Genomic DNA, 14413 nt, shown 5'->3' on the forward strand with positions numbered 1-14413 from the left:
TCTTAGCCTCATGTTCTTCGATGTGTAATAAGAAGAGTCTTAATCGTCCTAATGTTTTCGTTTTTAGCTTGATGTAGGAAGTGGATGTTCTCACCTTGTAGTATGTTTTTATATTTTTCCTTTTGAATTCACTTCTACAAGTCCTATCTATCTGTCTTCTACTAAATGGATCTGGGTTGCTCTGAGTATTGATCTAAAAAGAAGTAACTTCATGTCAGGATGCAGTTCCTGCAAGTAGGGAAGTATGGTCAACCTCGAGATCATGTTTCCAAAATGAGGCTGGATTACACATATGGTGCCAGTTCCCTAATGATGTTGGATTACACATAAGGTGCAAATTCCCAGATGATGCTAGATTACACACAAGCCAGGTGGAGTCGTCAGTTGTTCGTGTCCTCGTGGCTCTAGTAAAGGCTAAAAGAAAGCGTGCAACAGCCCTTAAGAATGTAGCTGAGTTCCTAAAGAAGCGAAAAGAGCAATCAGATGATCTCTTCACCCAAGCCAAAGAAGAGATGGAAGAAGCCAGAAATAAGCTAGTAGAGGCAGAGCAGGCTAGGCGTCCCATGCTATCTAAAACTGTTGTCGATACAAAAATTCCTTCATAATAGCTAGGTTCAAATGTTTATCCTGTCAGCATGCCTGTTGTGATGTCCGTGCATCTACTGACGTGGCACAAAATATTTTTTTTCAGGTCATGTAATAACAGCAATTACTTTCTAAACAATAACAAACATAGCATTGGACATGGTATAGTTCACGCGCAAGCCCAACATTCCAAGTTCAACTTCCACATCAAATTCATGTTCACGGATATCTGCACATTCATAGATAATGTCCACAACCATGATTCACTTCAAAGCCAAAAAATGTGACGAGAGTTATAATTAAAGAAAACCTCTAGTTCCTGCTACCACTGCGAGCACAACAAGTCAAGACCATGCGTAATTAATTATATTTTGGTCATTTTTTGTGTTCTAAAATGCCGGCCGACTCGCGGAAGGACATGTTGCCGGCACAGGCGCGGATTCAATGGAGGCAGGCGGGGCAGTCTGAAGCAATTTGCATGCGGCGAGGAGGCGTGTTCAGCCGGGCCTGCAGCGAGTGGGGCCCTCTTGGCCGGCGTGCCGGTTCAATGTCTGTGCTGTGAGAGGTCGCGTCTGTGTCAGAGCAATCACTCCCTCCAGTCCTTTTTTGTTTGGGTATAACAAAATTTCGTTTTCCATTCACATTTTACAAGTAAAATTCGTGGACAAACTTTGACCCAAACTACGATGGGGACTAGTAAACTGGAACAAAGGTAGTAGTTTTTTTATCAAAAAGTGTTTCCCCCTTCTGATTTTCATTACTGAAAACCAACATCTAAACCATAGTATTTTCCGTAGAACTACCAGGTTCAAAATCTCGCAACATAAACACATACAGCCATACGCCAAGGAGGTAGTAGTTATGAATTCCATTTTTGCTCCATACAAATCGTTCTAAAAACTACTTAGTACTTATAACGCGCCATTGAATATCGGAACTCTTACCCCGCTAAAAAATGATATTTTAAACGTGGCTACTGGATCTGGCGAGCCATCGCCTCCAGGTTGTTCACCTGTTGCCCCGACCATCAACTCCTACAGATCAAATTATCATGCAAGCAGACTATTCCTACAAAGGTGCGCTCCACCATGTAGTCGGTACCCGCGCATGCAGCAATCGTGCACCTAGGTTTTCAGGATTTATTTGTTAACGGTGCCTTTACATAACTCTCATGTGTGCGAGACAGCGAGAGACCGACTGCGTGCGTGCGCCTCTTCTCTTCGTATATGTACTCCACCGTTTGTCTGGTGTCCAAAATATTATACAGTGGTAATAACTACTCCCTCCATTCCATAATGTAGTGCCTATAGATTTTTTGAAAAGTCAAACCTCACAAACTTTGACCAAGTTTGTGGAGAAAAATATTTACATCTAGAGTGCGAAACATATATCACTAGATTCATCATATGATGTAGTTTTGCATTATATATTTTTGCTATTGTAGATATAAATATTTTTCTCTACAAACTTGGTCAAAATTTGCAAAGTTTGACTTCTTAAAAAATCTATAGGCACTACATTGTGGAACGATGCGTTGCCACACGATCAAAGTTGATTAATAAATATTCACCGATTTGATAGAAAAAAGAGTCTAGTTTTGAAATATGTATATCACTAAAAATATGTTATGTTTCACTCAAAATATATTCCTTTGGCGGTTTTTATGAGATAAGGGAGGAATGATGTTGGTTTCAAGATTCGAGAAGTGGTATATGTCTAATTTCTACTCTTACAAGCAAGATGCCCGTGCGTTGCACGAAACACCAAGATCTTGTGGGAGAAAAGGATAAACGAGGGAAGGCCTTATCTGCAAATGTGTAGAGGAGTGCGGGTAAATTGCCATAGTTTCCTTCCTATCCGTTAGATATGGATCGGACGGCCTATATTGCAGGATGGCAGGCACACCATCATCACCGACTATGTTTTTTTATAAGAGTAGAGATAAAAAATAAAGTTGGTGATGATGGTGTGCCAGCCATCCTGCAATATATGCCGTCCGATTTATATCTGGTGGATAGGAAGGAAACTATGGCAATTTAGCAAAAAGATACCCACACCCCTCTCAACCTTTGCAAATAAGGACTTCCCTCGTTCATCCTTTTCTCCCACAGGATAAACTACTCATACAAATGTATCTTGATGTTCCATGCAACGCATGGGCATCTTGCTAGTTGTTACAAAAAGCCCATGTGTGTGTGAGAGAGAGGGAGAGAGGAGGAGGACAGGGTGCACGTGTGACAAAGACATAAAGAGTGTGTGTGCGAGAGGTATCAGCTTAAAATGAGGCGATAGTGTGTGTGTGTGTGTGCATGATCGAGAGGGCGTTGATGGTGTCATGGACTAGGGGATACTCACCACGTCATCTCCCGACCAGCTGGATCGGGCCAAGGACCCCGTGGCGGTTCATTCATGGGCCACTTCGGGTAGCCCATGCCGCATACAAGGAGGTTTTTCCACAAGACTTGGCGCACAAGACGAGGACTTTCCAAAACCCTAGGCCTCTGGTGCATATATAAACCAAGGCCAGGCTAGTCAATAGATCACTACATGACATCTCATATTCATTAGACCAATCTCGTGGTAGACACATGTACCCTGTACTACACCCATATCAATATAATCAAAAGCAGAGTGTAGGGTTTTACCTCCATCAAGAAGGCCCGAACCTGGGTAAAATCATGTGTCCATGTTACCATCACTCCAGGACGCCTAACTTAGGATCCCTACTACAAGATACGCCGGATATAGAACCGATATTGATGCTTTCATTGAGAGCCTGCTAGGTGTTCGTCGTGGTTTGATGGGGATCAAAATCAATGATCAAGTGATGTTTTTCTAGTTAGATCAGTATTGTATAAACCGGTTTGTTTGCAAACAATTTTTTCTATCGCCTCTTTTGTTTTGTCTGCAGATCAGATCGGAGTTGGCAGAGAGTCAGGTCCCGCGGTGACTATTATATCCGCCATTTAATAGTATATTGGATCCGAGCTACCCTGCGCGCCATAAAAATCCTGGAGAAGTGCGCGTATGAACAGTAGCCTGGAGCTGGCAAATTCCTTGTACGTGTCAAATGAAAAATTATATAGTACTCCAGCGCATGTGGCCGGCCGACGGGAGTTCAGATGGCGGCAACACATCAGCCAGGTTTGTTTTCTTCCCTTTTTTAATTCAGCTCGTAGCCGGCCATTGTTTGCTGCTACCCTTTTTGTTTCTTTAATTAAGTGCATAGACCTAAAGTGATACTGACCAAATTGAGTACTAATTTTGCAGCACGGTACCCTTGGTTTGGTCATTGGATTCTAGTAGTAGTCCGAACACTACTCCACCTAAAAGATCAAAACCAATCTAGTCTTGGTACTGGTTGTTAGTAATTATGTACAGACTGCTTCGTTTTACCTGCTTTGCAGACGTAGCTCCTGAGGACGTGCTGCACATCGTGGGAGATCTTGAACGGCTACGTTCCAGCCAAGAACGCGCGCACAACATCAAGCTAGAGCAGCAGACACATGCTGAATTCGGATCGTTCGGTGGCATACAGGGAGACCTAATCCTTCTTTCTTTTCTTTGTTACTAGATGACCCGTTGCGCCGATGGCGATCGGCGCAAGGGGCGAGAGTACGGCAAGTATGGAAAGAGTGAACCTAAATATATTTAGGGGCAGATTGGTACACATGGATCATTCATGATAGAATATGATATTAGGAGCTTATGATAGAATGTTTACAATGCTATTGGGAAGTAAGGTAGAAAGGGGGAGATTCATCTCATAGGCTTTATGCTTGTTGGACCATCGGCGCTGCGATTGTTCATAGTGGCTGGGGTTGAATGTTCTCATTGTTCATAACAGAAATCCCTTCAACATCATCATCCAGGCTCCATTAGTACTTGTGCAGATTGTTCAGCGTTGTTGTCAAATAACTGATGATTGAAGCAGAGGAAAGCAGCAACGATAGAAAATCATGCGTAAGATCAATAGATGGATGTGCTGCCGGGTAATAATAACTGGGGTTACACAGGTTATAATATCACCGGCAGTTGTACAAAAGCAACGTATGGCATCATCGGCAACCACAGGTAAGGTTCATCTTATCATAGAGGCAAATTAGATATTCTTAAGACAACAGGCTATGCATGCAAAAGGCATGGGTTGCTGTAGATGGTCCGTCTAGAGGACATGGACGATGAGAGTCAGGCGGTGCTCTGCGGTAACCTTGAAACAAAAGGCGCAGATACATCCTTCATGGATGTTTGCACGGTGGCGGAACTCCGACCAGTTTCTGGTTATTGTGGCTCTCTTGTCTGTTCCCAGCATGATACGACAACTGGTGTGCAGACTGCTGTTTGCGAGCTTGACCTTGAGTGTGTCATCATCTGGTTTGATGTACTCTTTCAGCTTTTCTTTGGTGTAGTGGACCTGAAAATACTGGCATGCGAGAGGAATTAATTGAGTAGATTGCAGAGTGTCATTTGGCTTTGAGTAAAAAGCTTCAAATGTACAGTTTAAATATAGTTGTTTCTGTATGTATGGCACTCTAGTGAAGGAGAACAAATATAGAGGACCTCTGTAGAGACCAATGTGTATTCATTACAGAATTAGTTCACGAAAAGTAAGTTGACACCAATGGAATACAATTATATCACTTCACATACAGCAAGAAGAGCACAAATGAGTAAGCAAATAAACATCCGCTCAAGGAGACCAGATCCAATTAGCTAAACAGCTGTAGCATAGATAGACCGTAGTATTTTCTTTACCTCGCCTATTTCTGGCATCAAAGTCCTCTGCCCTCACCCCCTCTCCAAGCAGCAAGGACACAACCAACATCAGCAAAGGACCTGTGAAAGGCAAGGAAAAAGAGCGATACACCCTGGCCTGAACCAATCCAACATAAGAAATGCAGACAGCTAACCAAGGAAGAACACCTAATTTTGAGTGTGTTTTATTGCTAATCTAGATCAAACATCGGTAAAGCAAAAATCTTAAACATTAGATCAAAGTAATTAATAGAAAGTAAATGCTAAACAGGGGAACCATAGCTTGATGCGGAAATTAGAGATATTAGATTTTAACACTCCACAAGCTGTGGGCATGATCTGAAAATTAGGACTAACATATAATTATGAACACACATATATCACACTTGCAAAGGGAGACAAAGTGCAATTATAATTATGAACACGCACATATAACTACGTGACACATGGCAACCGCAGCAGCAAAGAAAAAACATGGCTGATTGGTTTATAAAATATAGCTTCAACGAAGTCTGCATTTATACATGGATATAACACTACTCAAATGTACAAATCTGGCATCAACAATAGAGCTTCACAAGTAGCCTCAAAGATTTCTTTAGTTTCCATTGCCAGCAATGTAAGTGGTAATATAGTTATGAAGGAACAAATGCTGCATTGTAAAAACAGAGCATCTCAAAAAGAAAAAGAATGAATAGGTGACATCAAACCTACAACAAATATATACCAACTATTGCCGGTTGATTACTCACTAATCAGCAAAATGTACTTATATTTGAGGTTCTAGATTAAAAAAAGCTTGAGAAAAAGCTAACAATACACATGAGAAGTTGAACAAAAAAGATAGAAGGAAGCGATAGAAGTATACCTTAAATCGAATAGCTTAATTGAGTATCTTGGCCAACCCTTTGTACCTCTCATATGTAGTTCTGAGGCAAAGAACGGAGAATAATCATTTGAATTGAGTGCACAACTGTAGACCTGAATGGAAGAGGAATGGTCAAGCACGACATAGTAGAGTAGGATAGTGAAAGCTAGAAATATGTCCTTACAACGATGGAGACGTGCTACCAAAACGTAAGTTGGAGGAGATGAGGAGCATACTACATACCGGCAGCCTTCCCGGTGTCAGTCTTGATCACGGACACTGGCCTGATGTAGCCGCCTCCGGCCACCCGCCAACACCCACGATGGACGACGCGTACCTGATTCCACAAGGAAGACGATCGAGGGTTGTCGCTCACAGCGCCGCTCTTGTCTTGACAGCTGCTGCCACATGTCTAGGGAAACTTTTCTTTCCCTGAACTTGGTGAACCTTTAGCTTGTGTGCCTGAGACACTCTGCAAATTCCAAATGGTATGAGAACAATCACGATTATTTAATGTAAAAGGGAGGTCATTGTATTTACTGGTCTGAAAGTGTTGTATATGATAAAATCAAAATAGCTAGAAGCCTAAAAGTGACCCAACAATACTTTCAACAGGTTGCTATTTCTGCAAGCAGTAGTATGCTTTAACCTCATAAATCAAAACATAACATGTTCAGGGCCAAAAATGTTGACCAAAATAAAGCGGTACCAAGCCTATTTAAATTCATGACCGGTGCAGCCTCCTAGCTTAATAAATATATTGTTGTCAACAAAAGGTAGAGCAGTCCCTTTGGAAAGGGCAAAAAGGAATAAAAGCACGGTTAAAATATAGACCACTCATGCCCTCTCTCAACAATTTCTGCATCTCATCATAACTAGAACCTGATTCGCATCTAATCAGAACTAAAAACCAGTTAACACCTCGATCAATGCCAGCATTTAAAATCTAAACACCCTACAATCCTGTAATGCAACAACAAAGAAATCTGAATAGTGGCGAGTACTACTTACGTTTGTTCTCCTTCATTCCCCGGCATGTCCTCTCTTCTGCCTTCCTATCCTACAATACAACAACCAAGAAATAGAGCAACTAATCATAAGCGCGTAGCAATACGACCAGAAAGATTGGGCTCAATTGAACTAATAGTAAGCAGGAGGCACGACGAAGATCAAGAATTTACAGGCATCTTGTGCAAACATGCAACATAGCACCATTGCAGCACTGCCACAAGTATCGACCACTCATTACAATATCATGACAGAATGCTCGTGTGGCCATTCTTATTCCAAGATATGCGACATCCTTCTATGTGGCATATTCTAATGCAAGTATGGACCAAGATATGTTCTAATTACTTGCCAGCACTCCAAGATAATTAGAGAACATGCAAGTATGGACCAGAGAATCGATTATATGTGCAAGCACAAAAGATAAAGTGGATACCCAGCCAATTAGCTAAAACTGTAAAAAAACAATTAAACACCTGACTATACTTCCACTGAAACTATTGCAGCATAAGTAGTTCTTATCTCTTGGTCTGCACCAATGGACCCAAGGTATCATGCTCTTGTGTTAGAGAATACCATGTTTTCTTTTTTTATTCTTTGTTTATCTTGGCATGTGAAATGCAATTCACCACTTTGTACTCTGACCTGTTTTGCCCATACACCAAAAGCACCAGAAGGCTAAGATAAACAAAAAACAGGAGGCAACAATTAATTAAAAAAACAGAGGATATGCTAATGAATTAGAAGTAAACATTTGGAAATATCCCTAATGGTAAATCTATCACGAGAAGTTTCTTATGATTCTTTGTAGCATTTTTTGGAGAGCATCAAACATGTAATCAAATAATGGGGCAGCAGATCAACACCCCCTGCAGTAAACAAACAGCCACCCCTGGCAGTACTGCAAAAGAAATCAAGTAACTGAGATAAGCACTGAAATAACCATAGAATATTTGAACAATTAGCATGGCGACCATGCTCATTTCGGCAAGTACATCCTACAATCTACCTGTGCACCACAATGGGCAATCGCAAGCCCCAACTCATGCAATCCTACAATCCAGGCCTGCACAAAAAAAAACAATCATCATGAACAAAAGGAAATGAAAACATGAACGCGGCAAGGTCGATAAGCTAAACCAATACAACTATACATTAGCCCACTCGGGCGTATACATCGCTAACAACCATAGCAATATATTTGCAAAGAAGAAACATAATAATAGATCAATAATTCTTTCTTCGTCCTTCATGGCTTTTATGTGTGTGTCCTTCACGGGATTATCTTACAGAAGAGAGGTATAAATGGCTCTCTTTGCTAGTTCATTTGTTACCATGAGTTTGAGTTCTTCAAAATACCTGTTGCCATACAATCAGTTAGGAAACTACTCTGCAAGATATGAGTACAAAGAAACCAGACTGTCAGATTCAGTTGGCCACTCTGTTCCTGCCAATGCGCTCCATTAGCTACTGAGAAGATCGGTTCAATTGAAGGAAGCTTTCTAGCAGCAACATGGCTAAAACCATACGTGATTGCAAGCACACAGGTTTGCTTAGTACAGATCGATTGAACCGTTCTTCAAATCCCCTGATTAATTTAACCCACACTAAAGAACGACTCTCTTAGGCTTGCCCGTAATGAAACTAAGCTAAACAAAATCCTTTGATTAATCCGAAACAGCCATCAAGCCAGCGCAATCCAAAGTTCCAACAAACAGCAACAAAAGGAGACACGGAGAGAAAGAGGTAGGTGGATTTGAGTCATCACCAAGTCACCATGAACTGGACGAGCTCGCAGTAAGACCGCATGGCATCTGGTCTTGCAACTTGCTCTCACTATGGAAGCTAAAGCATTAAAATGTATACTCCCTCCTTCCATCTATATAGGGCCTAATGTGTTTTTCGAGGCTAACTTTGACCAAATATTAGAGCAACAATATATGACATGCAACTTACACAAAGCACGTCGTTATATTCGTGTGTGAAAGGAGCTTTCAATGATATAATTTTCACATTGTGCATGTCATGTACTATTAATCTTGTCAATAGTCAAACGCGGTCTTAAAAAATGCATTAGGCCCTATATAGATGGAAGGAGGGAGTATATAATATGTCTGTATCTCTAGCATTACTCAATCTGGAATACTCTGCTTAGCTGGACAGAATGCATACCTATCGCAGACAAATACTACAGGATGACAGGTTCCAAGGATTCCTTGTTATTTACCAATGATCTGACATCACCTTCAGGAATCTTTCCCAGCACAAGTTAGTCCTCTTCAATAAAGCAGAAATATATTGCATCGGATATGGAGCATTGCAGCTTAGAAGCATCCCCTACAAAATATAAATCACTGAGAATTAGAAAATGATAAATCTCAAATTTGCAGTCATAATCAAATTAAAGACAACTAAAGTTAATGTCGCCCTATAATCTCTCTTCTTCTCCATGCCAGTGAAAAATCAACATGAAAAGAATAAGAGTGAGAAGAAAATGAAAGACAATGTGCAATACATCATGATTGGCTAAAACATCGGCTAATCTAGCCAGCCAGAGGCTATATTTGATGACCACAGTTGAACAACTAAACTCAGGTCAACAACAATTAGGTAATTAATTAATTCAGTCCTGATTAAGAAAAAGAGATACAAAGATTTATTACGCAAGGGACTATACAACCAGTAAAGCACCCCTGTATCTGTCCATTAATCCAATCTATTCAAGATTGAGATAATGGAAAATACAAAAAATATCAACATCGAGACCATTTCTCCAAGGAAAGAGAAGCTAACAAATAAGTGGAACTGAACCACCACCTCCTGCTCCTTGCCATCAAACCACTGAATCGTTTGTGGCGCAAATAAGCGGAATTAAATCACCACCTCTTTCTTTCATTGCCATCAAACCACATAATTCTTTGTGGTGCAACGCACGATGACTGAAAAAGGAGACCATCACTGCCATGTCGGGAAGCACCCAGATGGGATGGAGTTGATAAGCTGCACCGTGACCACATTTCTTGGGTCTGGATCAAGCCTTGGTCTGGATACAACCAATAAGGAAAAAAAGGGGAAGAGCATGAGAGGGGGGAAGATACCTAAGCGACGGGCAGTTGCCGCTGGACCTCAAGGTCAGCAACCGAGAGCACGATGGACTGCGGCTGCAAGCACCTAGTCCATCAATCTCCACAATACTTGCTGCTTCAGGCCACGACAACCACTGAAAAAAAACTGCTTGTCAAATCCAGCAATAAACAACAAAAGAGGCAATTCAAAGGTATATAATGCCTTCGTCCCTGAACAAAGGTCAACTTCAGATTGATGTTAAAATCTTTTGAAACTTTTACCATTAAACACTAATATAAATTTGCTAAACAAAATGATTCTATTTGATTTGTCCTTTTATGGTTATTTCACTTGGTTTGGTCTACATGACAAACGAACAATTAATACCAATGGCACTTCAGACAAATCATTGGTTGAGAAAAATCATGAGTACAGGAAAACGTTAACACACACAATGGAGCGCCTGTATTGCTGTACTGTATGGTTGGAATATAAAGGTCATGGTAAGAAGGAACTGGGATATATACCTGGTTGCTTTAGCAAGACGCACCTGCTACCACCCTCCGATGTGCCTCCCTCTCCCTGTACAAAATTCTTCAGATTTGCACCTCACCTTTTGCATCAGTATGAAAGAAGAGGAGAGAAGGAGTTAGCGTACCTTCAGAAGGGCCCATGACGCTGCAGCGCCACAACAAGGAAGTGGGGGACCTTGCGCCATAGTCAAATCTCCCCTAAAGCTGAAGCGGCCCACGTTCGATGCATAGGCCAGCATCTTGCTGTTTTCCTCGTCCAGCCGACGACAATGCAGAGGCGTCCCCGGTGGCTTGTGGCGGCGTCTGTCCCCCGCTCCAATCGAGAATCTGGGAGGATATGAGGAGAGATGGTAGCATCCTCGTCGCTCACCGGCGCTCGCTGCCGGCCGCATCAATCACTTCTTCGCCACAACACCGTCCACCTCACCCCCCTGCTCCTCGCACCCGAGCTGAAGACCTCACCGCCGCTGCTCTCCAATGGCGGCAGTCTGCGCCCAATCCAGAACCACAACACGCGGCGGCGTAGATCGAGAACGCGGGACGATATGAAGAGGATTGAGGAGACGAGAGGGTGGCGGCCACCGCTGGAGAAGCTCGCCTCCGCACCCGCACGCCTCGGATCCGACACGGGGCAGAGGAGAAGGGTGGCGACGAGGAGGGACCACCGCTCGGGAGCACAGGCCTGCGCCAAGGTCCGCGGTCTCTGGTGGCGTGGTCATCGGCCACGGCGAGCTGGACGGGCGGGGTGAGCGGCTGGGAAGGGGCCGAGCGGGACGGGCGGAGCGGCGGGGTGAGCGGGTCGGGCGGGGCGGCAGATGGGGAGGCGGCTAGGGTTCTACCTTCTACGTTGCACGGGAGCTGCTGGGATTTATACCCAAAGGTGAAATGACTAAAATGCCCTCGGAGGGGCACCTAATTAACAGGCGGTGGCACGAGCGATTTAAAGGCGACGTGGCCACCTTGGTCCTGCCTAGCGGTTCTCCAGGGTTTATAGGTTAAAGGTGAAATGACTAAAATGCCCTCGGAGGGGCACCTAATTAACAGGCGGTGGCACGAGCGATTTAAAGGCGACGTGGCCACCTTGGTCCTGCCTAGCGGTTCTCCAGGGTTTATAGGTTAAATTATACCCAAAGGTGAAATGACTAAAATGCCCTCGGAGGGGCACCTAATTAACAGGCGGTGGCACGAGCGATTTAAAGGCGACGTGGCCACCTTGGTCCTGCCTAGCGGTTCTCCAGGGTTTATAGGTTAAATGGCACTTCAGACAAATCATTGGTTGAGAAAAATCATGAGTACAGGAAAACGTTAACACACACAATGGAGCGCCTGTATTGCTATACTGTATGGTTGGAATATAAAGGTCATGGTAAGAAGGAACTGGAATATATACCTGGTTGCTTTAGCAAGACGCACCTGCTACCACCCTCCGATGTGCCTCCCTCTCCCTGTACAAAATTCTTCAGATTTGCACCTCACCTTTTGCATCAGTATGAAAGAAGAGGAGAGAAGGAGTTAGCGTACCTTCAGAAGGGCCCATGACGCTGCAGCGCCACAACAAGGAAGTGGGGGACCTTGCGCCATAGTCAAATCTCCCCTAAAGCTGAAGCGGCCCACGTTCGATGCATAGGCCAGCATCTTGCTGTTTTCCTCGTCCAGCCGACGACAATGCAGAGGCGTCCCCGGTGGCCTGTGGCGGCGTCTGTCCCCCGCTCCAATCGAGAATCTGGGAGGATATGAGGAGAGATGGTAGCATCCTCGTCGCTCACCGGCGCTCGCTGCCGGCCGCATCAATCACTTCTTCGCCACAACACCGTCCACCTCACCCCCCTGCTCCTCGCACCCGAGCTAAAGACCTCACCGCCGCTGCTCTCCAATGGCGGCAGCCTGCGCCCAATCCAGAACCACAACACGCGGCGGCGTAGATCAAGAACGCGGGACGATATGAAGAGGATTGAGGAGACGAGAGGGTGGCGGCCACCGCTGGAGAAGCTCGCCTCCGCACCCGCACGCCTCGGATCCGACACGGGGCAGAGGAGAGGGGTGGCAACGAGGAGGGACCACCGCTCGGGAGCACAGGCCTGCGCCAAGGTCCGCGGTCTCTGGTGGCGTGGTCATCGGCCACGGCGAGCTGGACGGGCGGGGTGAGCGGCTGGGAAGGGGGCGAGCGGGACGGGCGGAGCGGTGGGGTGAGCGGGTCGGGCGGGGCGGCAGATGGGGAGGCGGCTAGGGTTCTACCTTCTACGTTGCACGGGAGCTGCTGGGATTTATACCCAAAGGTGAAATGACTAAAATGCCCTCGGAGGGGCACCTAATTAACAGGCGGTGGCACGAGCGATTTAAAGGCGACGTGGCCACCTTGGTCCTGCCTAGCGGTTCTCCAGGGTTTATAGGTTAAAAGGTGAAATGACTAAAATGCCCTCGGAGGGGCACCTAATTAACAGGCGGTGGCACGAGCGATTTAAAGGCGACGTGGCCACCTTGGTCCTGCCTAGCGGTTCTCCAGGGTTTATAGGTTAAATTCAACGAAGGCGGACTTTGCTTTTTGCTAATCATAGTCTTTCTTGCACTTCTCACGTGCTAGCACTGGTATTAGTGCTATTACGAGATGCAAGTCCATGAACACCCACATGTGTCTCTTCGGATTGCTACAATAAATAAACCAGATGCTATTAATCCTAATAATTTTTTTACATGGGTTTGTTTTCTCCGATGAATTATTACTCTGATTTGTTCCATTCTCTACACACAGATCTATCAAATGGTGGCCGCATTAACGACGGTCACGTGGTGGTTCGGTTAGTTTCCGTACACAATTCGGCGAACGCCGCATCCGGAACTCGGACCGACCTGTGACTTCAGGCTTTGTCACGCCTTTACCGCATCACGCTGACCTCCCTACATCGACATTGACTTCGGCGCTAGGCCACATATCTTTAAATAAATTATTTTGTGTAAATTAATTATGTGAGTTTTTTTATATATTTATATTACTATTTTTTTACTCCACTATTTTATGTGTGCAGGTAATCGACTTTGACTATGTTACACGGTCACTTCGGCATCACCAGCCGACCTGCATGAGACTTCGTCATCCGCCGATCATAGCTTCGTCATGTTAACTGGACCAAGAACTTCATCTCGCCACATCGGTCGCGCATCGTCGTCGCTTCATCAAACTGAAGTCCACCATGCTGAACAGGTCGACTGGCGTGGCGGCTTCATTGTCACCTTGCCGACTAACTCCGCCAGCTCGGCTATACTTGAAGGAAATATGCCCTAGAGGCAATAATAAAGTTATTATTTATTTCCTTATATCATGATAAATGTTTATTATTCATGCTAGAATTGTATTAACCGGAAACATAATACATGTGTGAATACATAGACAAACAGAGTGTCACTAGTATGCCTCTACTTGACTAGCTCGTTAATCAAAGATGGTTATGTTTCCTAACCATGAACAAAGAGTTGTTATTTGATTAACGAGGTCACATCATTAGTTGAATGATCTGATTGACATAACCCATTCCATTAGCTTAGCATCCGATCGTTTAGTATGTTGCTATTGCTTTCTTCATGACTTATACATGTTCCTATG

General features: G+C 44.1%; 1 long non-coding RNA gene across 7 annotated transcripts; it reads right to left on the reverse strand.

Moving 5' to 3' along the window:
- Positions 1 to 4533: 4533 nt before the first annotated feature.
- Positions 4534 to 11657, reverse strand: LOC125530130 (uncharacterized). Of its 7 annotated transcripts, none has more exons than XR_015619044.1 (10): positions 10941 to 11657; positions 10810 to 10864; positions 10315 to 10436; positions 9444 to 9553; positions 8226 to 8282; positions 7220 to 8117; positions 6452 to 6680; positions 6209 to 6321; positions 5341 to 5421; positions 4534 to 5008 (listed from the first exon to the last, which is right to left on the reverse strand). It is a non-coding gene; the product is annotated as an uncharacterized LOC125530130 (long non-coding RNA). The 7 variants fall into 7 exon arrangements; XR_015619042.1 differs by having other exon boundaries at positions 9389 to 9553; XR_015619047.1 differs by having other exon boundaries at positions 7220 to 7268; positions 7793 to 8282; positions 9389 to 9553.
- Between the last annotated feature and the right edge of the window lie 2756 nt (positions 11658 to 14413).

The sequence above is a fragment of the Triticum urartu genome, chromosome 3A (assembly GCF_056163025.1).
Source record: "Triticum urartu cultivar PI428250 chromosome 3A, HENAU_Tu73, whole genome shotgun sequence".
In the NCBI taxonomy this organism is placed as follows: domain Eukaryota; kingdom Viridiplantae; phylum Streptophyta; class Magnoliopsida; order Poales; family Poaceae; genus Triticum; species Triticum urartu.